This window comes from Rattus norvegicus, chromosome 15 (assembly GCF_021556685.1).
Source record: "Rattus norvegicus strain SHRSP/BbbUtx chromosome 15, alternate assembly SHRSP_T2T, whole genome shotgun sequence".
NCBI classification, from domain to species: Eukaryota; Metazoa; Chordata; class Mammalia; order Rodentia; family Muridae; genus Rattus; species Rattus norvegicus.
In genome coordinates, this window is record NC_141548.1 from 100,096,658 (window position 1) to 100,122,858 (window position 26,201).

At 38.7% G+C, this 26,201-nt stretch overlaps 1 protein-coding gene and 1 pseudogene across 1 annotated transcript in view; one reads left to right on the forward strand and one right to left on the reverse strand.

Moving 5' to 3' along the window:
- Gpc6 (glypican 6) overlaps positions 1-26,201 on the forward strand; it is a 999,201-nt gene that overhangs the window by 442,860 nt on the left and 530,140 nt on the right.
- On the reverse strand, positions 12,529-13,354 carry LOC108353029 (40S ribosomal protein S6 pseudogene; annotated as a pseudogene).

Sequence of the window (26,201 nt, forward strand, 5' to 3'; positions counted from 1 at the left end):
AGTGACTGACATATCTTCCAAAGAGCAGGGATCACAGGGGCTGTGCACTTTGAAAGAGAGCCAGCAGCAGCAAAAGCAGCAGCTTTTAAACCAAGAATGCTTATTCTGTATGACACCAAAGATGAGGAGGCAGGCTAACCTATCTTGGCAAGAAGTCTCTCAGAGAGAGCTAACTCAGGTTGTGGGTATCAAAGAGGTGGAATCATCATTGATGCTCCCTGCACAGGCTGTCAACACCCATGCATGGACCAGGGGAAGGCCTCGCCATTTCTGTAAGTCTGAGGCACTGAGGTCCTTGACTTGGCTGTGCTCACACCAATACTACACATCTATTCAGAACTCCATCTGTTTCCCACAGACTATCGTTCCAGCTTTGTAAGTGATGTTGGATGCATACTTCATCTGTGGATATCAATTAAGACTTTAAAAGGAAGGTTTGGAGAGCACAATCCTTAAGAAGGATGCCTTACACTATTGCAAAATAACTCAAGTAATAACTTCTATTCATATCTACTGTTGTATCATCATGTCTTTAATAAAAAGTATGTGGCACCGAGCCTGATAAACTTACTGTATAATTAACCTCAGGCTGTAGGTTGTGTATAGGTTATGGGCAACCCTGAGACATGGAAACATGCTCTAGCTTCTCGGGAAAAAATGTAGAGCGATCTAACTGAAGACTTTTCCAACACAGACCTGAACATTTTGAGAAGCCTAGGACTGAAGAAGTCCTTAGATCTTGAGGGCATCTCATATAGTAGCCCAAAGAAAAGGCAAACCTGCCTTCTGAGTAGAGATCTGTGTGAACAACAGTATGTTGTCTGATGCCAGTGACCCATGACAGACATAAAGAGGGTTGCACATAACAGAACGCCTGCCAGGAAAGCATTTATGGTGAACTGGAATGGTACCAATCTCTACGAGAATGTGGCCTATAAAACTGATTATGTTTTTGCAAGTCATTCCATCTGTAAGCAATGTGCATGAAATATGTTTTGTTAAAATAAAGAAAATTGAATTCAAAGTGTGCAGTAAAAATTATCCTATCAGCAAGAACATCAACCTAGAAAATTGGATGTGGTGATTTCTCATATTTCAACATTTCTCAATATTATGGGGTAGTTCTTCTACTCGTGGATCAGCCTGCCAATGCTATGAATTTGTATTTCTTTTGAACTTTTAGTCTTTAGCAGACAGTGACAAGCAAGGATTTGTTGGTTGAATTTTATTCATTCATATTCAATTTACTTCAGGTCAGACCAAGGGAACTCCGAGTGTCATGATTATTTTAACATCACAGATAGATCAATAGAAGCTTAGGATCAGATTCTGAAAAGGTCTGAGAAAATTATCAGTCTTTGTTTGAGAAGATGGTTTGCCTCCTAAATTCAGCCTGGTTGACTTCACAGAACTAAGTAACTACAAGGACCTTAATCAGTTATCACTGGTCTAGATCTGCCTGTCCATCATGTGATCCATTGGGAGCTCAGTATTGTTTGCCTAACTTTTAAACTAACTGTTACCAGTAAAATGTAAAGACTATAATTCAAAACAAAAGAAGAAAACATAGTTTATTTTGGAAGTTACTGCCTTCCTAAAAAATATACTGAAAATCCCTATGTGTTCGCTGCTTGTGGTAGTGATAGGCAGTCAGGGTTCGACCACTCCTCATGTGGTGCCTTTTGCTCTGGTCTGAAGCCACACACTGCTGGGATGCCAGCCTTCATTTGTAAGATGACATCCCCAGATGCTCCCACTCTCCTGTCCTCTAGAGACATCTTAGTCCCATTCTGTAACCAGTTCTTTACATTCCTGAAAATTGCACAAGGGCCAATTCCTTGATGAAAGATTTCCCTGTCCAACCAAGTTAAAAAGAGAGAGAACTTGAAGGAAGGATCAAACAGAAAAAGGTGGATGGTCTATGCTTGTGTATTTTATTTGAGAAGTCAATTAAGGATTCTTATAAAGTTTGCAAACATAGAAACAATAAAAATCAGAAAGAAACAGAGAACATAAAGAAACAAAGATAAAGTCTTTATCTTCCATTCCAACCTAAACACTTTGGCTTCCTTTCTTGGAGCTCATGCAAGCGTTCTAATGAGTTCGTGTTAGTGTCCTTAACACTTATGCAAATAATAATGTGTCTTCATTTAACTTTGTGTTCTGCCTTTTCTTCAGATTTTCAGTGGCAGAGGAAGTAAATAAGACACTTCTCTCATCCCCGCTAATGGGAAGCATTTCCCCTTCTGACTGGGTATTTAGTAGAATTGATGTGTTTTGATTCTAAATACACACTGTAAACGAAACAGTAACATGCATTTATCATCTAAGCGTTCTGGGCTTTCTTCCATCATCCTGTTCGTACAAATAAAGGAAACTTTATTTGTGTTCTGTTTCTCTGTCTCCTGGTTTGCTGTGTTTTCTAATTACCTGGGATATCTGTATGGCCTCATGTACGGTCAGGTGCTCAGACAGTTCCAACAAACAGAGCAACTATGCTTACTTTTCAAAATCAAATGGACGTGTGATAACGTTAGATAATTCTTTACAAAAGGAAGAAAAGGTAGCATGAAAAAGAGTAAAGCTGACTGACAGAGCAGTGTGTGTTTATATATATTTTATTTTATATTTAATATAGTATATTACTACCATGTAATATATAATATATTTATGTGTTTTATATAATTAATATAATATATTATATATGATATGTATATTAAGGTGGGGAACTTATAAATGATTCCTAAAATCAAAGCAAACGTTATTCAGGAAGAGCCACAGACAACATGTCCCCATTTGTGTGAACAGATAAATGAATGTACAAGAAGAAAAACTAATGGTTTCCTGAGGCTCAGAGTGTGAGTGGTGATAACACTAAGAGAGTCCCAGTGACTCTTCATGAGCATGGGCTACTTTAAAGGGAAGATCATTTGAAACATGGATGGTGGTGTTGCTTTCATATCATAAGCAGCTAGGATAGATGGATATGTAGACATCATTGACTTGTACCATTCAGGCAGGTGATATCTCCCCATATAATTAATAAAGCTGTTGATAAACCCAAGTATAATACTTTCAAAAGGAGCAAGTTAAGAGCAGTCTTTTATTAGGTTCTGGGTCTCCTAGAAGCAACTTAAGAAAATGAGGCTCTCCTAAGTTATAGCCAATAGATTTAAAAGTTGTGACTCATTACCCTCCTTTTCTAGAAAATGCGTGTACAAGTAAAAATTGTCACACATGTTGATAACCAAAAGTTATGCGGGAGGTAAAGAATAAGAGTCAGTCTTAAGTATGTCTAGCATCATGGAGACTTTCTGATTTAAATGCTTTGAGATTGTGTTTCTTGGATAACTTCACTGTAAGATCTAAACTTCGTTTTCTGGCATTTCACCTGTCAGTCCTGAATCCTAGGCTGCCCCCCAGAGCCTTTCAATTTTAGAGTTTCAGTTTTATACTATGTAACTAAATAAACTCACATGCCATCCGTTGACTTTTCCCCTTGACTATTAGTCCTCAGTGAGGTGAATTCATTCGCTTTCCAAATCAGCTTCATTTAACATTTCTAATGCATTGGTCATAGGGCTCGCCTGCCAAACGTCTGTGGACGGTGATCGAAGAGTTCAGGCCCTTTCAGCATCTTTCCTTTCCCAAGTTTGATGATCAAGGACTGCGGATGACATCTTACCACTGTGCTCTTGCAGTGCCTGGACTAAAACCCTCTGGGGCTTTTCCAATTAATGGCTGAATGGCGTTTCCCATCACTGATATCTGAGCTCACTGTACCCTAAGAAAGAACCCTCTCTTCTCTCCTATCCTAATAACCCTAGCAGAGGGCCAATCCACACATTAGCTGCTGACGGGATACTTTGGAAAATAATATGAACATTTTATGAAATCATCATTTTTCCATTTAACTCTAATACACAAGATTTATTATTACTATTATTATTAATAAAATTATAGTCATAGAAATTAATAGGGCAATAGGATCAAGAGAAAAATCAAAGTCATAAATATGGGCTAAGAGCTGATGGGATTTCATAAAAACAAAATAAAGGCCACAGGAAGAGTTAGGACATCCCTATCAAAAGTATCCTTGTCGATGCTTTGAGTAAAGAGAATGATTTCATAATGATAAATGTTAAGGTTTTAAAAAACTAATGTTTAGCACAGGACTGGTTCATAACCTTTGCTCCTCTGTATTCTAAAACAAACTATAGACATATTCTGTCAGTGAGACACCCTTCAGCGAAATGGTACATCTGTATCCTACTTCCAAAAGAATGGAGGACCCTGAACATAGCTTAGTTTATAAAAGCACTTGTCATTAAACCTAAAGATCTGAGTTCAGTTCCTGAGAACAACACAGGAAGGAAAGAGTGAACACCTAAAAGTTGTTTTCTAACCTTCAAACACACACCATGGGGCATGTGGAGTGCACTTACATATATGCACACAAATAAATAAATAAACAGTGGATGGATGGAAGGATGGATGGATGGATAGAAAGATAGATAGATAGATAGGTAGGTAGGTAGATAGATAGATAGAGAGATAGAGAGATAGAGAGATAGAGAGATAGAGAGATAGAGAGATAGAGAGATAGAGAGATGATAAAGAATTAGCGGCAAATAATAAATTGAAAATTTGAAGAAATATATAAAAACAATATGGAGGATCAGAAAAATTGCAAAGTGTTACATTTCTTACAATGTAGCCCCATTTTATTAGGCTACCATATGCTACATTGTAATATTAGGGTATAAGGTGAACTATGTAACCTGCTGTCAGGTATTTCTTGTGTGCTCTAGATACAATAGATACAAACTTTTTGTGATTGGTGATTCTCCATTATGTTTCTTTATTTAGTATGTGTGTTTGCATCAATTGAAAAGAGGAAACATTATTATTACATTTCCTGTCTTTGATATTAGTTTTGTGTTGAAATACATCTTATCTACCAATTAAATTTGTTTCAGCGGCTGAGCGGCTAGTTTCAACTTAATTCTCTCATTTCTTCCTTTTTTTGTTCAAGCAAAGTGCCATTTAATTTATGGCCTCCTTTTTTCCCTTTTAGCCTAAGCTTCTTAGAAAATAGCTTCTTGGGGCTGGGGATTTAGCTCAGTGGTAAGCGCTAGGCCCTGGGTTCGGTCCCCAGCTCCGGAAAAAAAAAAAAAAAAAAAGAACCAGAAAATAGCTTCTTAGACTGTAAGTCCTCATTTAGCCCTTCTTAGTCCTGTGGATTCTGGCTGAGGGATTTGAATCTTGACAGTCATTCACCAGCTATTCCTGTAGGTCATCCTATTCCAGTTCTTCAGCCATATCAATTTTCTTCAAAAGAGCTTATCAATGTGTTTTTATAGGCGTTCAGGTATTGGAGCAGCCATATATTTTTTAATCAGAGTCAGTTTCTTAGAACAGCACAGAATTCATAAGCACTCTCGCACCTGTAGAATCACTTAGAAGCTACTTGAGGCTGAAGGTGGGTCCTGAGTGTTCCCTCGGTTGTCATCAGACTGCATTTTACAGTCTGGCTAGGGAGTCTCTGTCCCAGCGTGAATCCAGGGATTACATGTGTTACACAGTGGCACCATCTTATTCTTGCATCTCTTCACTTGGTAAGGTTTTTAATTTAGGTAAATATTAATATGGGCTCTGTTTAAATTTCAGTTGTTAGTGTTAGGATCCTTGGCTAACAGGGGATACTGCCAACTGATAAAATATTAATTCTATTACTTTGTATGCAGATATCTGAAAACCAGAAGCAATTACCCCAACTCTAATTGCTTCATAGATGAATACAATTATGATGTTACACTCATTCTGTCTGTATTCTCAGTATAAAATAACATCCACACAAGACAGTCAGAAATTTCATTTAAAAGTAAACCTTACCAATGTGAAATATATTAAGGCAATAAACCAAGAGATTAAACTTTCATAAACAGTAAGAGCTCATTGTTTTGTAAATGAGTGTGTAATAATATCTGAGCCGCTCAAATGAAACCGTAAAACTGACTGGGGGCCTCACTTTTTTTTCAGCAAACTTTTGATTTATCTTTTTAATCTGTTCTTAGCATTGTCTAGCAATTAAACACTGGAAATGGGCCTGCATCTTCTTGCCACATCACTCTTCTCTCATTTCACTTCTGTCATTTCTTTTATAATGACAAGCAATTTAGGGGAACCAGAAACAATTAGGCTGTAAGTAGCGCCTGCTGTTACAGGTGTTTCCTGCTAATGAATAAAAATGACGGGGATTATAGAGAAGGTGAGATTTAAGGAAAGCTCTCTTTGGGGGGTTTGAAGATTTAAAGATCTGAGGGCAACATTTGGAAAGTTAAGCAGAGATTCCCCAAGACATAGTTACATCAAAGTAATTTGAAAGATGGGAAGGTAGCTGCCAAAGAATTCTTACCTACAGTCTGGACGACTGAAGTCACCCTTTAAGGACAATGGTTCTCTGTGCATTGCGACTCTGTGCAAAGTATGTTAGAACGCTATGATGGGCCGCACCCTGGAACTACAGACCCAGTGGACCTGCAACAAAGACAATAGTCTGGATTTGCTCAGGTCTTGGGTTATGTGGCTGTGACAGACTCAGAGGCCACACTTCTGAGAATCACTAGACTCATAGAAAGAAATAGCTTTTCTTCTCTTTCTGTGTCCTCCCCCATGGGAAGAACTGAGGATGTTTGCCAAGAAACTCCCAATGTCATGTTCTGTGTCACTAGCACATGAAAAGTAACAGGTAGTTGTAGACTTGTTTGTGATGAACAAAACACAGGTGTCATCTAAGGTTGAGCTCCACCAGAAATCCCCCTCTTATTCAGGGCTGTGTGCTCTCTTCTACTGAAGAGAGTCCATCTGAAATATGGTCTGGGACATTGTCCTTTCCTTAAGGTGGAAAGTCTAAGGAGCTGTGAGTGTATTCTGAAATCAGTAACTGACTTGCTGTAGAGCAGTTGAGGTAATCAGGCACCACCATAGTCATTAAAAATAAATCTGCTGCTTAGACTTCACTCTCCAAAGTCACCAAGCAGGACAGCAGAGTCGCCATAATCTTTAAGCTTTGCAGGAACAACTTCAAAGAGTGGTGTCCACCCAACGGGGGTCTGTTACCACTAACGACTCCCTGAAATGACTTGGATAGCAGAGTTTCCAGTACATATTGTCAGTGTCACTGATGAGCGTAAGTGCCAGGCGCTCTGCCTGGATTTCACCATAAACATGTTTACTAGGAAATTCAGATCACTAAACACAGTACTTGGAAACAAATTCTTGCTCTAAAACCTATGAGAATGTACGTCTTTTTGACGATTGTTGACTGAGTCCCTTTATATATGTAAGACATGTTCTTAGGGCTTAAGATATATCAATGCAAAATTCAAAAATGGCTGCCCTGTTGAGCTTTGGGTTAGGTAAAGGGGTAGAATTAATGGCACCAGTCAATGGTAAAATTCTGTGTGGGGAAAAATGGAAGTGAGTTCTGTTAGGCCATTGTAATCACTCAGAGGAAAGATTCTGGCATCTAGTAGCTCTAGAGCTAATAGAGTATATTGCAAGTATTAATATCAGTTTCTGTAGGACAGGGCTCTGGTCAAAGTAAAACTGAAAATGTGTTTGGAGTGTTCAGTATAGTGGCATTTTGTTTTCTTTTGTTTTTTGTTATTGTTGTTTTGGTTTGGTTTTGGTTCTTTTTTTGAAGACTTTCTTTTTATTGGATATTTTCTTTATTTACATTTCAAATGTTATCCTCTTTCCCAGTTTCCCCTCTGGCAACACCCTAGTCCATCCCCTTTCCCCTGCTTCTTTGAGGGTACTCCCTACCCACTCACCCAATCACTCCCTCACTCCTCCCCACTCTGGCATTTCCCTACATTGGGACATCTAGCCTTCACAGGACCTCTCCTCCCATTGATGCCCAAAAAGGCCATCCTCTGCTACATATGCAGCTGAAGCCAGGGGTCACTCCATATGCACTCTTTGGTTGAAGGTTTAGTCCCTGGGAGCTCTGGGCTGTCTGGTTAGTTGATACTGTTGTTCTTCCTATGGGGTTGCAAACCCCTTCAGCTCCTTCAGTGCTTTCTCTAACTCCTTCAACGAGGACCCCATTCTCAGTCCAGTGGTTGGCTGCGAGCATCCTCCTCTGTATTTGTCAGGCTCTGGCAGAGCCTCTCAGGTAGCAGTTATTTCAGGCTCTTGTCAGCATGTACTTCTTGGCATCCCCAGTAGTGTCTGTGTTTGGTGACTGTATATGGGATGGTCCCTCACATTTTAAACAACTATGCCAAGACTTCCCTCTGTTTACCTTCCTCATTCCTAACTTTGCTGGATTCTCATCTGAGTCAGAAGTACTGTCCCAAAATCCAGTAAACTTCTAGAATCAGTGGGTACATGCACCTCCATATTTAATGCTGTCTTTAAAGAAGACATGGTTATAAGATATGATTTGGTTTTGTTTTCATTTAATTAAGATGTATCTTAAGTTCACTTTGCATATAAGGCTCTTGTTTCAAACTTTAGAACTTGAAGGGCCTTGATGGGCAATGGGGGTGTGTTTGGCTCTCACCATCGTTGAGATGGGAATGAGTGTTTAATAGCATTGACAGGCAATGCTTCCATGGATACTGTCCAAACAGAAGGTACTTCTCTTATTCCCAACAATTCTCTCAGTTTACTGGATGAATCTACAATGTTTGCTTATGTATCCAACAACACTACATGACTGGTACCTGTCCCCAGTTCTGTTGCCCCCTGTTTACAAGCTCATGACTGTTACCATGCTCATGGTCCTGTGGACAGTCTACATGCCATAGCAACTTCATTCTCTTTGTTGTTATGGATTCAAAACTGTTCTTCCCCATAGTCTTTGTGTAGTTCATAGTGACACCCTCATCTCCATAAGCTTCCAGCCTCCATCTTTCTCTCCTGCAAGGTCCCTTTCATACCCAAGACCCAAGGGAAATGCAGTTCTGATTATGTCTCTGAGAAACTAAGAATCACTTGACTTCTCACGTGTCCTTTGATTTTTCCTTTAGTGTATTCATGAGGATAAAGAAGCGTGGACACTCTGCTGACTTCTTCAAGTCCTTCTTCTCCATCTTCTCCATGAATATCACCTTCTGCCCATGACCAACTAACATTTCACTCATGTTCAACCGAACTCAACTTCTGTTTTATCTTAGCAAACAGGACTGAACATGTCTCTTTGTTTTCTGGAAGCAGAGGAAATTTAATGTAAGAATAGCTTCAAATGATTGAGAGACTTTTATGACTCTGATTCCCAAATGACACACAAAGTCCATCTTCTATTTTCCTATGTCACTTCTCGGTCACTTTCCCAAGTAAGTCCAGCATCTCCACACATGGATTGCAGGTTATCCAGATTCCCACACAAATACAAACAAGATAGTAGATATTCAAGCATAATTGACCTGTGACGCTTCAGTCCTGCCCCTCAGGTATTCAGACAGTCTCTATTTGAACATGACTATTGTCTGGTATGTTTTAAGGAAGTGGATTTCTAGTGTGATTCATTTTAAAATGCTGACATTAGGAGGTTGGAGGACCTTGTGCAGGAATTAGACTGGGGGATACATTGTTACTGTTCTACCATTCAGGAAATGCACTGAACTCAAACCAAATAAAAAGACACAGAGGAAAAGTGACAGATCTCATTCAAATACTTAAAGCCAAGGAAATGAGAGCTTCATATCCATGGTCATGTGCTTAGCATATTAAGGACCACTTTGCCTTGACGGGAAGGGAAGCCCAGGCAGATCTGTGGGTCTGCACAAACCTCCTAGAAGGACATATAGCAAAGGCTGGATGGAGACTTTTAACCTTCTCATTTATCCCTCGTGATTTTAACAAGAAGACTAAATGCAACTGCAGAGATGGCTCCATGCTTCAGAGTGTGTTTGGTTCCCTCTCGGGTTGGCTCACACATGCCTGTAATAACAGTTTCAAGGTGATCTACCTCCTCTGACTGCTACAGGTCCCTGTACACTCTCTCATGCCCACCCCGATAGAGACACTAATAATAAAATGACTTTGTTTTAAATGAAGCCCGTGGCAAATAGCCCATTGGTCTACTTCTACCTATTTTCACATCTCTGAGCTTCACTTCGGGGGCCATAATCAAAATGGTTCAGAAAAAAATGCCCTCTCCTACCTCAGCAGGGAAGATTTATGCCTTTGACTTTGAAGTCAACAACTGTGTAGCCTTTAAAACCAAATCAAATGCAACATCAAATTACCTTGTATTCATTTAAGTGAGTTTTCAGATTTATGGCAGATGGGCACAGATCCAGACAGCTAGGGAAAGGACAGTCACTGCAGACGTCTGCATGGAAGGAATGTGTAGTAAATACTTGGGAATTAATTATGTGTAAGGTTAAGGCCCATTTCTGAAAAGAGTTGGGGGCAATTTATCCTGCAATCAGTTTGCAAGCTCTCCCAGTGTTACAAAGCTGTAGGTGGCTTGGGCGTGGCCAAGCAAAACTGATTTCCTTTCTCACTGTGACTGATCCTTCAGACTGGCAGAATCCACTGCTTACTGCACACCCTGACCTTTGCATAATCACCAGTGCTTTCTCACATAGAATGGTCATTGACAAGCCTGTAAAAAATAGTGTGTGTGGAATGGTAATCAGGCAAATATTGACCTGACTCAGGAAATGCTCTTGGAGTTAGTGAATGGTATAAGGACCAATTTGTGGTTATTTGCAGGTTTCCCATAACTTTGTGGATCTCAACTATCTTTTCAATAAGGGGTTTTATGACAAAAAGGGGAACATATTCATTGAGAATGGAAGCAAAATTTAGTGTTGTAGGATCTTAAATGGATTTTCAAAGGGGATCTTTAGAACCCAACGTAAATTGCAAGAAGTATAAAAGTAACCTAAATTAATTGAAAAAAAAAATGAGTTTCTGGGTGAGAAATGGTTTGTTTTATTTGTTTTGTTTTGGTTTGATTTTAAGACAAGAATACAAACATTCTAAATATGATAAATGTAAAATGCTAAAATAAAAGCATTGTGTGGTATTTTGTGATCAGAGTGTTAACCACACGCGCCCCATCTCTCCACCAAGCCATACTTGCTATTGCAAGGAAAGGTATCAGAGATGTCTAGGCTGACCCTGGTACCTGCAATTGTCAATAAAACATCTATTTAATCATGGCTAAAAATAATAGTACATTCATTGAAACAACACTACACTGATGTCTCCATTACTGACAGACCCTAAGCAGATAGATCTGAGAGCTTCCCAGTTGCCCATCTAGAGAGGGAGTGTAACAGATCAATGGGCATCTAGAGATTGATCAACTCAGGACAGAACAAAGTTGCATAATATTTTGCTTATCTTACATTTGATTATATTTTAACATTTCTACCTGGAGTCACTTTTGAGTAATATCCTGGACCCAAGTATGCCATCTTACGAGTATTTTCTTATACACAATCTTCTTTTCCTTCCCTCTTTTCTCCTTTTATTAAATATAGATGGTTTGCTCATATGATAGACCCTGTTTCCAGTTTCCCTTTCCTCTGCTCAGCCCAGTTCTCCCCCACCTCCCTCCCTTCCACATCCTCTCCCTTTATCTCATTAGAAAGAAGAAGCTTCTAAGAGATGATGACAAAATAAAATATACAAGGATTAAAAAAAAACAAAAACAAAAACCACATACAAAAATCAAGTTTGGCCAAGTAACCCAACAAAAGGAAAAGAGCCCCAAGAGAAGGCACAAGGATCAGACAGCCACTTGTGCTCACACTCAGGAGTCCAGTAAACATGTTAAAGTGGATGCTATAACAGACACAGAGGATGTGGTGTAGACCCATGCGGGCCCTGTGCCTGCTGCTCCAGCCTTTACTCTGGTGATTTAGAGAGACTTCTCCACATGTCCTCTACTTCCCCTGGCTTAGACTCTTTCTGCCTCTTTTCAGCAGGGCTTCCTGAGCTCTGAGGAGAGAACGCTGATGGACATATCCCATTTAGAGTGAACCAAGGTCTCTCTTTCTGGGTATTGTTGGGCTGTGACTCTCCTTATTTGTTCCCGACTGAGCCAAGGCTTTAATCAGTGCTCAAGCCTTTAATCCTAGCACTTGGGAAGCAGATACAGTTGGATCTCTGAATTCGAGGCCAGCCTTGTCTACAGAGAGAGTTTCATGACAGCCAGAGTTACATTGAGAAACTCTGTCTCAAAAATAAATAAGTTAATAAAAATAGCCCTCCACATACTCTTTTTAAAAGTTAGGCCATGTGTGCAGGCTTGTGAGTGGCAATGAAAGAAGCTGGAAATAATGGCAGACAAATAGTTTGTGCCCTTCATTGCGAAAACCTTCATCAGCAGATTTTTGCCTTGATCCTGCATCCTTGTGCGGCACCGACTTTTTGACTTGTCATGATCCAATATAATTTGACATAGTTCCAGAAGAATCTTAAGTTAATATCAACATAGAATTTCTTAAAACTCTCCTTAGCTCCTGTATTTGATTTTCTGAAGTCACTGATTCAAGTAAAATTTCTTTTTTTCTTTTTCTTTTTCTCTTTTTTGAGATCCAATGTCTGATTATTTGTTACTGCTAGAGACTTATTTTTGACTGGACTCAGACCTAGAAGTAGACGCTCTTAGCAGCAACAGTCTAAGTCTCTTGCCGATCTGTTCCTGGCGGTTTTCTTTGGCCTCCTTCATTCTCTTGGCCAAAAGTTTAGCATCGTTTGCAGCCTCCTCCTTGTTTTTCTTAGTGCGTTGCTTTCCAGAGCAATACGTCAGCGTTTGTGACGCAGGACATGTGGAGTAACAAGAGGCTGACTCTTGGGTGCTTTGGTCTTGGTCTTCTTACCTTCCGTGTTTAAGGGCTTTCTGATAACATAGTGGCCGACATCATCTTCTGTGGAGAGCTTAAAAAGCTTTCAGATTCTACCAGCTCTTTTAGACGAGGCACAGTAGTATCTCTCAGTCCAGAATATCACTCTCTCCTTTTATTATCATTGTTTTTTATAAACCAAGTTTAGAACACTTAGATTGGCATCCACAATGCATCCGCGAACAGACTTGCGCTTCCTCTCCCATGTTCTCCTTGGTCTGTAACAAGAATGCCCCTTACTCAACAGCAGGCACACTCAACCATGGGTCAAAACTCCTTGCTTCATGGGAAAACCTCGCTTGTCGTTCCCACCGCTGATCCGGACCGCGTAACCCTTCCTTCCACTCTTCACCAAGAGCATCAGCAGCTACTACTGTGGCCATGCACTTCTCACAGAACTTAGGAAGCTTGCGTCCATCATCCACTTCAGCGAGTTTCTGACAGCCAGGGGCAGGGACGGAGATATTCACCTTCATCTTGACATAGCCAACAGCTTAGGAGGTGTCAAGTTTGTGTTTTGTTTCTAGAGAGTGTCTTTCTGTGGTGCATAGGCTGGCCTTAGGCTCATGTTCCTCACAGTCCAGCCTGCAATTATAGGTGTCTGTTGTTATGCCTGCATTTAAAGTTGCCTAGCACTCTTCAAATATATAGTTTTGGGTCATAACACAAATGATTATACTAACTCCTTGATGTTTTCAACCTGGTCAGATGTGATTTACCTGTTGGACATACTTATCCTAAGTTTAAAACACTGACCAGTAGAGTTCAGCCACACATACTAAAATTAAGCTATTCTCACCTTTTCCCACGGCGACGTTGGAGCTGCATACTGTGGGATCCCTGTAATCTGACATCTCAGGCACACTGCACCAGGATCTAACTGGGAAAGACACAAAATATGCTTTGGCAAATGATCCGTCAACTGACCCGTGAACAAAAGCGAGATTGGGTTGCCCTTTGAAATAAACCCATTTGAATTTTATTCTCTTCAGGGCACCTTGTGTTTCTAATCTTGTGAAAGGTTAGTATTCTATCCCTCAGAGCAAGACTGGAGAGGGAGGAGACGTCTGCTCTGGACGATAATCTCCTGCATGGTTGGAGTTGGAAGAGGAAGATGAACCATCCGCATGCCCAAATGGAGGGGAGTGTGCAGGGACCAGGTCACATTCATCAGGACAGAGTCCCTGTCAGTTTAACCAAAACAACCAAATCCAGCACACTGCCCTTTGAAGGAAACTTTGCAGGGATTTAAAAAGAATTCCTCCGCAAGCAGAACTTCCTTAATTCTTTCACACAGATTAAATTTTCTTCTTGAAAGTCATGCTGATTGTTTTTCTTATAACACTCCATTGAGGAGAGTTAAAAGGTGTGGCACGTTACTGTGTAAGCTAGGCTTAAATAATAGTGAACAAAATATCAACTAAGAGGAAACAATGAAACTCAAGTAGTTTCCTTGAGTTTCCTTTTATTTATAATCTACATAACCCCCTAAATGAAATACATAATGAAGTATATTCCTACACTAAAAATTTACCACTATATTAAAGTCCACCTGTCTCTCCTTTGGATTTAATTTGACTTAAACAGAATGAAAAAGTAAGATACATATATTCAGTACTGAGAAACTACCTGAGAGCTCATTAATTGCCTCTTTATCTGTATTAATTCTTTAATTTTATGCATGCATACAATGTATTTTCATCAGATTAGTTCTTAAAGAGGATTATTTCTAATATTTTAATATAATTGATTATATAGAGAAAAGAGCCATCATCCAAACACAAATACCATGTTTGTTTGTTTGTCTCTTGAGGTACCTTGGTAGTGGCCATCCAACCTAGGGCTTCTCACACACTGGACAAACACTTTATCACAGACCTATAATTTCCAATCAGATTTGATGTTTTCAAAGAACATAAGGCCATAACTCTGTACAAACTATAGGCAAGTTAATAAGGCTGAGTGGAAAAAGAAATAGTCTTCCCAAAGGAACATCACAGCAATTGGTTATCTGACACCAAATAATCAGTTCCAAAAATATAGGTAAACGTAGCAGTATACAGACTGAGCAGTTTCTGCTTACTCATTTATGAATATATATGCATACACATGTCCACACATGTATATAGCAGCAACTAATGAAAATGGACGCCATGAATTTGAAAGAGGGCAGGAAGGGTGTATTTGGGAGGGTTTGAAGAGAGGAAAAGATAGGGGCAGATGACGTTATTACATTATCAAAAATAGAAATAGCAATTTTAAAAGTACTGTAAGAAAATCTGTAAATTTCTGCCAGAGCAAATTTAAAGCCTATTTAGGTCAACCCAAAACCAGTTCACTTGTGGTTGGTTGGCTCTTCTATAATACCTTATGTCTTACAGACCATAATTCAGATCTTTATGGTTTCTGTCTTCATCAAATGTTTGACACTTACCTTTGGGTTGAGACATCTGTGTGCATTAGGCTGGTCACTTGATGCCGATGACACTAAAGATTACAGAACAGAGTTGGGTCTGTGCTCCCTCCAAGTCCTACCCAACAGATTCAATGGGTATGTAAGTGAGGAGAATGGAAGGCGTTGACTTTTCTCTCTTTTGATGCCAACTGCTGGTTTTGTGAACATCATTATAATTAGTCACTCTGTTCACTGAATGTCTACCAGAAGAAAATAAGCAAGAATTTCAGGTTTATAGGCATTTGTATCTAAGACTTTTATTTGGGCTGACTGCATATTAATGAATGTTGGAGTTGTATTGGCTTGTGGTAGCCTCAATTTGAGAACCTTCACTGGGGAAAGCAAACTAGTGTGGTGAAAACTGTTACAGTTGACCGTGTATGATTTCCTTCCTTTACACCTCTGTTGGAAAGTAAATTTCTCAGCCTCCTACTACTCCTAGTTTCAGATGGACCTGAACTGAAAGAGTATCATACAATTTTAGCTTTAAGTTAAAACACTTTGGTGCGATTATTCATGCATCCTTGAGCCTGCACAGCTCGTCCTTCCCCAGAGTCTTTAGCTTCTATTGTTTGTTTTCTGGGCTTAAATGTCGCCCTACTTACGCTGGGTCATGTGTTCTCTCTCCTCCTTGGCTATTAATCATCCCTGAGACTGTCAAGTCTTATTCTTCATTTCTTCACACTACATGTTCCTTTCTTCCCATGGTCTTGAATCAACCTGCCATCCAGTGATCAGTCAGTGAAGAGGGGGCTACCTGGGCTGTATGTGGCTGTGAGGAGTTACAGGTAAAAGAAAGGAGCACAACCTGTCATGGCCTCTTGGTATCCTGGGGCTCCTTCCTTGTGTGTGTGTGTGTGTGTGTGTGTGTGTGTGTAAATTACACATATGTTAGGAATAAACATATATTTCTAAATGCAATAATATAACCTGTTAGTCTAGGCAATATTACTTGTGTGTGTGTTATTAGGGCTGACCAGTTAGAACTGGATAACCAGTTGGTGTCCCTTTTTAATAATTTATGTGTATGTGGCCATGTCACCAGAGAGCATGCCACATATGTGTCACGGGCTGTGGGACTCAGAGAGAGCATCAGGTACCTTGAAGCTGGAGTTACAGGCAGTCAGAGCTGTCTGATGTGGGTGTTGGGAACTGAATTCTGGTCCTCTACTTGGAAAAGCAAGTCCCCTTGACCATGGTGCTACATCTCCATCCCTGTAAATTTGCATTTAAAGGAAAGTAGAAGTTGAAAACCTGTCTGAAGGCAATCGTGACAGATGATGAAGCAAGTTCAATGTCCTGTGTCCATAACCCCACTGGGATGACTTAAACAATGACTTTACCTCCATGTCCTGCTCTCAGTCTTACTGCTTTGACGATGGAGTCCTCCTCCACAGTGTTCAGTGAACACAGATCATCGAATGGACCACTCCACCTATAACTTCCACCTTCACTTGGAAATTCAATCACTTCTTTCAGTTGAAAAAAACAAACAGGAATAAATTTCAGTTGCCTTTAATATAGTTCTATTTTAGATGTGTGAAAGGTTAATCTAAGGCTGTGATTAATGCCTTCTTTAAGAGAAAAGTGAAACAGCCTTGTGGGCAGGACCTAAAGAGTATTTGTGGAGCAAAGTTAGAAGCATATAATGATGCAAAAGAACTGTGAATGTGTCTGCTGATTTCCTGCGGTGCCTAGAGGGACAGAGAAGTACTTGTCATGGCTCAGAACAGTTGTTTCCTTACAGCAGAAACTGTCAGCAAATTTCAAACTTAATTCATGACTGTGGGAATTAAGAGTTTGTCTATATCATCTAGAGAACACAGAAGCCCTAATCGGCCTTGCTTACTTTAAAGATGTCTGGGAAAAATAAGCTAGTTAGATATAAGCATCTATCCCCCCACTGTGGGAAAGCTCACTGAGTGTAGAAAGCTTTTCACCTCCTGAAATGTGAATTCTGGTCAACAGTTTCCTGCTTCTTTATCACAAATCTGCCCTTGTCAGATGGTCCTGCATTGCACACAAGATTCTGAAAAATTGTCTGCTATTAAATCTCGTCTGCTGACTTTACATTAATGGTAATAAATTGAGGGACTTTGCTGTAAGGTATTGACTAATTTTAATGAACACTTATGGTTGTAAACTGATGATTTATCTTTAAAGATGTCTTCATGGAAAAGTCTAGTCGATTAAATAAATTAGGGAAATATAAAATGGCAGAGTTAGCTGACCTGAATAATGCATTAAATATGCATTATTACAATATTAGTTGTGCATTAATTGATGTCCTTAATAACAAATTAACATACTATTATACTATCGATAAATGTTTAATTACATTTTTGAAAATCTAATTTGTTGATGATATTTTCTACCAACATATAATGTCTAAGGATTCTCAACACATATTGGAAGAAAGATAGGACACGTAATCTTGTAGATTGATATACAGAGTAGGTTTTGAATTATGTTTTACTGTTGAATGGCTGATATGTTTATAATGTCATGGAAATAATTATCACACTCTAAAGAAAAACCATATTTTGTTTTAGGGCATTTGGCAGATTTGCAAGGTATTGAAGAAGTATGCATTTTTATTTTTACTAGTTATAATGAAGGGGAAGTTTACAATATAGTGGGTGTGGCTGAATGCCTGTGTGCTTGCCTAGGGTTCCTCAGGCATGTTGCACCACAAGAAGTAGAAGTCTAAAAAGCACTCAGAAAAATTTTAATTCAAAAATTAAAAGGAGTTTTTAAAATCTAACATCAAAGTTGGATAGATAACCATTTCTTCTATGGTTTATCTCATATTTTAGATCCCAAGGATAATTTGGGTTTTTGCCTTAAGGCATTTTATAGAAATTTGAACTATAACCTTGAAAGAATTTAAGTTGTCTCACCTTTAAGTCATTAAAACTAACAAGATTGTCTAAAAATTAAAACATTCAAGAACTTATTTCTGTATTTTGTTTACCTTCAAGAGAGAATGTAAGGGTGAGTAAACCTCAGAGCTATCAAACCACATTCTAACGCATGAAAATATTAGAAGAAAAAACAATAAATTCCAACCTCTTACATGAAAGTCAAGAGACTAATGTTTCAACTATCTTCTTGGCTGCAAAAACATTAAAGCTATAAGAGGCTTTGTTTAATGAATGTATCTTCAAACACCCGAGTGAGAATTTATGACCCCGTGTCCCAGAGTCCAGGAAAACTTTTCTACAATGTGTAGTATGTTTAATGTCTTTGGTGCCACGTATGATCTTTTTTTACATGTTGTTTATCATTTGTGGTTTTCTTCTTGCATCTTTCCCTAGCTCGTGGTCACTGAATGGAAACTGAACAGATTCTCCAAGTACTTCCTGAACAATGTTTATTGGCTTGCTTCTGTTGAAGTCACTAAATAATGGAATAGTCAGGAGGGTTCTGGTGAGGAAACTGCTGTGTGATGTTCCAGTAGTGTCGGCAAGCACGCTCTCTGCTAGCCGGATCCTCAGTCAGCACAGGCGTAATATAGGCATCACATCTTCAGGGTCCCATAATGTTTAAGACAAGCCTGTCCTCCTTTGTGAAAATGTCCCTCAGGGAACCCTGAATTAGGACATCATATTTTTATGTTCCAACAGTCTGCTCATTTCCATCACTTGTAATCCTAATAATTCACTATTTATAAAATCATTAGAAATTCATTCTTTCTATTGTTAAGTTGTACATCACCATAGATGAACCCTGATGGTGGTAGCCTGGCTTTTCCCACATGGCTTTGTCTTGGCCTTGTCATGCTTAAAAGAGCTAGGACCTCATCCTTGTGGTTCTCTTTAGTTGAAAAAAAACCAATACAGATATCCATTATTTTAATGATATCCCATTTCTCTAAATTAAAATTAGCATTAAGCTATGTTAGTGCAGTGTCACAAGACTTAAGTGTACTATCATCAGAGTATGAAGATGTGACTTATATGTAACTTAACACTAATATGAAATATATCCCTATGACTACATATTATTGATAATATAGGTGCTGTTATAAAATGATGCATGTTTACATCTTTCATAAAGTGAGACACATTTTCATTAGATATTTTATCCCTTGCTGAGCTAGGATAAGTTTCATACCCTAGAAAAAAATCTTAGGTTTTACAGTTGAGTCTCTGCTCTAATTGATGCAAACTATTTGTGGAGAATAGAACTCTAGAGATCTGAGCATGCTCCCAATTCCAGTTACCTATATCAACTAATTAATATTAGAGGCAGAAATTATATACACATGAATCATTTTGTAAATAATTTATGTACAACGTTGGAATATGTTTTGCAATTTGAACTTAAGTATAGCTGTATCCACTTTCTTGGGGATTTATAATATTTCCCATTAATTGTTCAGATCACACTGTGAAAATTTGACTAGAGATAAACTACAAAGCCTCTTTCTTCAGGGAACTCTTACTCATCTCTAACATTTTGGAGCTCATGTTTATCTTGGGCATTTCTCTTAACACTGGAAGCCTGTGTTTCCTGTGTTTCAACACAATAAATAATCAAACTCATATCAGACATACATAGAAGTATGTGAGACATATATTTACCAAATTATATGCCATTAAAAGGCAAAGCCATTTACTTCTCAGGCTCTGTGTCTGGGTCATATACATTATTCACTGACCCAAACTCACTTTTAATCTTAACTTAAACTTTCGTATGTTTAGTTTCCTGCTAACTTGTAACAGACAGATGAGAAAGGTAAATATATACATTTTGTTGTTCTCTTTTTCAATTTTAAAGGAGTTTGTCACTTAAAGAACAGAAATGTGATTACAGTAATCCTTCAAATAGTTTTTTTTTTTGGAGCTGGGGACCGAACCCAGGGCCTTGCACTTGCTAGGCAAGCGCTCTACCACTGAGCTAAATCCCCAACCCCCCTTCAAATAGTTTTAATATTGTATTCTGTCACTTTGAAATCAGAAAGAACTGCTATGACCCTTGTTACAACACAATCAGTATAATTCATGAATACATAGAAATAAGTTTATATAGAGTAGTAGAAAATGTGAGTTAGAAGAAACAGAAGTAACATCAGCAATAAACTTATATCATACAATGTTTCTAAATAACTATAGATGCTAACTCTCCCTTGTATATAATTTCTACCCATAATATTTGAAAATGTATTGAAAAGGTCTGAATCATACAAAAATTAAATGGTGTTTAAGGAAAATCCCCGAGATGATTTTGCAGAATATCTACTCAAAGTGGATATTCATTCTTCCCTTCATATGCTAGGGATTTTTGAAACTTTATTGTGAAGAACTAAATAATGACAGAGTCCTAGTTATCTGAACCACTAGTATGAAATCGAACCTCTAAAGATAGTTTCCTCAATACAGGACATTTTCCAAAGAAGGGAAGAATTCTGTCTGTGCAAGCATGTAGCTGCATAGAAGTCCAGAAGCTCATACACGGAACTCATGAGACATGCTGAAACTACTCACATGCATGGAAGCAAGCTCTGGCTTAAGAATAGTGCGAGCATTGGGAAAGAGGTCAAGGTCTGACAAAGCATTATTGATAGCACTGATAATGTCACAGTGGGACAGAAGCCACCATGTGTTTTATGTGCAGATGGCTGTGAACTTGGAACGTGGCAGGGTTTAAATTATTATCGGCAAAAAGACTCTTCTTTGGAGGACTATAGGGAAGTGAACCATATTGTTTCTAACTGCCTCTCTGTCTCTCTGTCTCTCTCCCTCTCCCTCTCCCCGCCCACTTGGAACCGGGTTGCATTTAAATGAATACTTAAGTTTAGCTAGCTAGCTCCAATCATTCATTCCCTTCATCAGTTTTTAAGACTATGTAACAGGTACTGTGCATAGAAATTCAACATTGACCTCTAAGGATCTTTTTTCTGAATATCACCTGTGTTATATTTCCTTTTGTTTAAAATATAGCTTGTCATTTAAGAAAAAAATAAGCCCCAAGGATGACAATGTCTCAAACTGTTCTTGGCCAGAGCAGGTAGGGTTAAGGTGGAGAGAGTGGCCACATTCCCCAGAGGACATTGTAAACATTCTTGTTGGCAAACAGAGTGAAGGCTGCTTTGCTGCCCCTGGTAACCAGAAGGCAGTAAGGCTAATTATGTCCTATATATCCCATGGTGCCCTGGGAAGGAGAATTGGATTTAACAGTGCTGACAGTGAGACACCAGAAGTAGAAGAGTAGAATCCAACTGCCAAATGCCATACTGTGTGTGACATTGCATGACATCTTCAAGCCCTAAGCAACAACAATCTCTGCCTTTATTTACTTATAAGATCACAGCCCCTGGCCAGCGGAAGGTCATGGCCCATTGCAGAATCATGTGAGGTTTTGTTGTTGTTTGTTTGCTTGTTTGTCTGTTTATCCTGAAAGTTGAAGACAGATGAAAATGTAGGGCATTGCATATTTCCCTCCGTTAATGCAACGAATTGAATCAGCGTGTTCCTGGCGGAGATATCCTGTTATAGTGTAAGAAAGAGGTTGCCTCTTGAAGGAAGCAGTGTTTTGAGAGCTGACAGACGGCTAGCTGTAAGATAAGGAAGGACACTTCTCTTCAGTTAAGGTTGAAGAAGTTGTGGGGGAGGTGGGTGAGGACTGTGCGGATGTGAATCAGAGAATTCATATGTCATCCCTTCCAAGGCCATTTTATTCTCCCAGACAGTTCCTCATCTGTCCATAGCTAAAGTCTGACTTATCGTGATTTTAGTAGGAGGGAGTGGAAGAGAAGGGATTAAGGAAAGCACAGGATCGGCCTCACCTCTGCACACCTGGTTTCTGTAATCACGTGCAGCTGCAGCTGTTGGGGGTGACAGAGCTTCGGGTTTTTTGACGACTTCTACAATTTTGTAATTTCTCAATGTATACTCAAAGTTCCTTTTAAGCTTGATATTCATGACTTTATTTTAATTATTTATTGTGTGTGTGTGCACATATGCACATGTGTTTGTATGTGTGTGTGTATGTGTCTGTAGCATACCTATACCTATACCTATGTGCATAGCAAGGTGCTTGTCTCCTTTTACTACATAGATTCTGAGAACCAAGGTGAAGTCGTCAGGCTTAGTGGCCTGGGTTCCTTTACCTGGTGAGCCATCTTGAGTCATTCCCACCACATAGTATTCCCTAAGTATAAGGAACCAGGTATGATCTAGCACCCAAAGCTCCAAGTAAAGACTGTTGGGAGTCTGAGGCCAAGCAGGGCTTCTTGAAATCCTGTCCCAAATACACAAAACTAAAGGACAAAGCATCTGTGGGAGCATAAGAATGGAGACCATGACATAGTGCGCTTTGCCCTTCTGCACACTCTCCATGCTGCCATACGTAGGATACGCCTGTTGTCACTGTTATCACAGCATTCCTGGCTTGACTCTGCCGTGTCCCGCAGCTTATGAATGTTCAGGTGTCTCAACCTCCTTCCCTCTGTCTTCCTTTCCTTTGCTTCTGCAGGGGTTTTCCCCTTAGTCATCCACTTGGGTGCTCCCGTTGAACATTTTCTGAGGTGTACGTAGGGCATCTCTTGGCACCTAGGAGTTGATGCTTTGCTCCTTATCAGGTCTCCCAAGCAGTAAGCATTTTATGCCCTTACTTTCGGAAGATCAGTGTTCTCTGCCATGTCAGCCTGCCCTGCAGAGAGGAGACATTTTCATGGAGCTCTCCCTCCTGATGAATAGAATCCTCCCAAGGCTAATGCTGGCTGGGAAAGTAATTTGTGCACCCATGAAGCTTCCTGAGCCCTGAGCCCTGAACCCTGAGCCCTGAGCTGCCTTTGATCTATATTTTCCAAATGGGAAAGAAAAGAAAATTCAAATAGCATTTTGTTCTCAATGATGAAAATATGTGTTGACTGGAGGTTTTCTCATAGGTGAGCTTTGCCCTTTTCTATTAAACAAAGGATCACAGTGAGGGAGATTGCCTTTTCTTTTTTCTTCACCTGAATTTTATTCTCCTTGATGTCTTAGGATGTAATATTTCATCAGCAAAATAGATGAGAGAACTGTCTTCCAAACCTCGATTTTGTTTTGTTTGCTGAGGAACAAGTATCATCCAAGCAGAAAATACTTAGCTCACGGAGTCACCTTTCGAAGGCAGAAGTCCACAGGCCTGAGGGAGATAAAATATGGAAACTCTTCGATGGAAAATATTTTTACTTCACTATCTTGGAACTGTATTTTCATCACACTTAAAATTTATATTCCCCAATATTGCAATAGCAATATATTGGTGTCTTTCTGAATAAAATATTTAACTTAAATATGTAATGATTTGAACCAAAAGGAACTTCATTCTTGAAGACCAGTCAAGCTAGTAGCAAACTCTACGTGATAGCACATCCCTAGACAAAAATGTTCCTTAGACTCTAATGACCGTTACCTGTCCTCCGTTTCTACTGTGTTCTCTTTGATATAGTGTCTTTTTAAAAGGCACAGACGCACCTGGAACTCATGATCTTTCTAAATTTTTCAAATGCTGAGATAATAGTCATATACCACCAAAGCTTTATTAATAAAATGTCTTTTGAGTCACATGGATTAAATTGCAATATCTTTTTTTTTTCTCTGACCTAATTGGTAATATATAATTGCCCACTTAAACATACAATCTCGGTACCATCCATCCCTTAGGAACATTGATAACAACCTGTAAATACACAGAGTAGAATCTTAACATCATCTGTCATGGCTTCTTCCCTCTCTCCGTCTCTGTCCTGTCTTTCCTCTTTCCTCTAGTCTCCTCCTCTTCCTTCAAACTTCTCTCCCGCCCATCCTTCCTTCTCCTCCAATGACAGGCCTCCTTCTATCCTGTACCTGCCCCCCACCTGTACTTTACAAATTCAATGGAGAGGTGATTCTGGTGAAGTCACCTGAGTTCTGAGTCCTTGATAGGCAGCTGTCCTTGGGGCAGTGGAATTAGCATCAAAATGCAGATAACTTCAGGGCAAACCACAACATTTCTCCCTTTTTGTCCAGTTAAAAAGCCTTTTCACTTATATATAAATTGAGTACAATTATTACCATTCTACAATTTATAAAACATACCATATACTCAACACCCAGTCCATCACTATATCAGTTAAACAGAACATTTAGTTATCCATTCCAGCTTAAGAAAGTCTTACAATCTGTATTATATCTTGGCTAGCTTGTATACTACCTGACAACTATCCAATAAAATATGTATATTTAGAGTTAGACAGCCTGATAGGCTATGAGACTATAATGTCTTCAACCCCATCAGAAATCTGGGAATGACCAAATATCTATACACATAGGAAGCCTAATTCTGTACTTAACAATGACACTAATTAGAAATAAGAAAATACACCATAAAATAGAATAGGAAAACTATCTTCTTTTATCCAATCACTTCTACAGTGGGATTATAACCACTATGTTAGAATTCCCTTGTTAGAAGAGGAAAAAAAAAAATGCCTTACTGGCATCAACCTTGGTACCAGGAAAATATTGATATTTTCCTATTTAATTTATTAAATACATTTCTGGAGGCAAATAATCTGCCATCTTTGGTGAAGATGGACTTACACTTAGATGCTCCAGCACACCTCCATACCTGTCTGTCTGTTCATCATCTATCATCTATTATCTATCATCTATCTATCATCTATCTATCTAAACATCTATATAAATATCTATCTAAATATCTATCATCTATCTATCATCTATCTATCATCTATCCATCTATCTAAATATCTATCATCTATCGATCTATCTACTATCTACCTATCTATACATCTATAATGTTTCTCTTCTTTGTAAAACTACCCTACACTCTTGATTACTAACTATTCATTGCAGAAGGCACTACACAGTGTTCAATAAATTAAGCTGTAATTCCAAAATCCAACATAATATTTGACATCAAAAAGAAGACAAATGGCTGAGCTGTTCACAGTTCATGATTAAAATATACATTCTAGTCTCATTATATTAGTATTCTTCCATTCATTAATTCTCCCATTCCTTTCTATCTTCTTTCACACTCTTAATACCTCTCACCCTTTTCCTGGGTTAGCACAACCAAGATGTCTGTATTCTTGGTATCGAGATAAAAACGTTTTGCTTAGGATATTTTTATACCTGAATATTGAATATTAATAATTTTATTATACCATTTTAGGACCAACTAGGTAGCTATTTCTGTAAAGGTTTTGTTAGGCATTTGATTTCATAAAGTCTTAAGTCAAAGCTGCATACAATATATGTAATTATCTGCTTCAACCCTCCTTAAAGTTAAAAAGTTTGTCTCTCTTCATCCATGCTTTCTCATCTAAGATTTTCATTGTATCAGTTTATGAGTATGATGATAGTTTGATGCCTATGTATAGTGCAAAATAATTAAAACAAGGTGCTTTCCATTTCCTTTTCTAAATCATTTTTTTTGTAATTTTTGGTTAATACACCATTGTACATGTTTGTGATTGTAATATTTCAATGCATAATCTAATAGGTCCTGATCCAAACAGGAATATTAGTTGTTTATTATTGAGGCTTAGTTATATGTCAAAGTCATTTTACTTTTAGGGAACAAATAAAAATATATTCTGTGGCGTGGCTTGAAGAAAAATTATGTTCTGTCAGCCATGAAGACTAACTAATCTCTTAAATGTTGATACTTCTGTGACAAACAGAATGTCTTCAATTACGGGCAGTAATGTGAAGAAAGAAAAGCTATAGGGAAATACATTACAAATTATGTAAAATTATCTCTTTTTATTAAAATCTTTAAATTGAAAAAAATTCTATTGTAATCGTCATACGTAGCTAACATTGGTAGGGCCAGGAAGCAGTTTCCCAATTACGCATATTTTGTAAATAGTT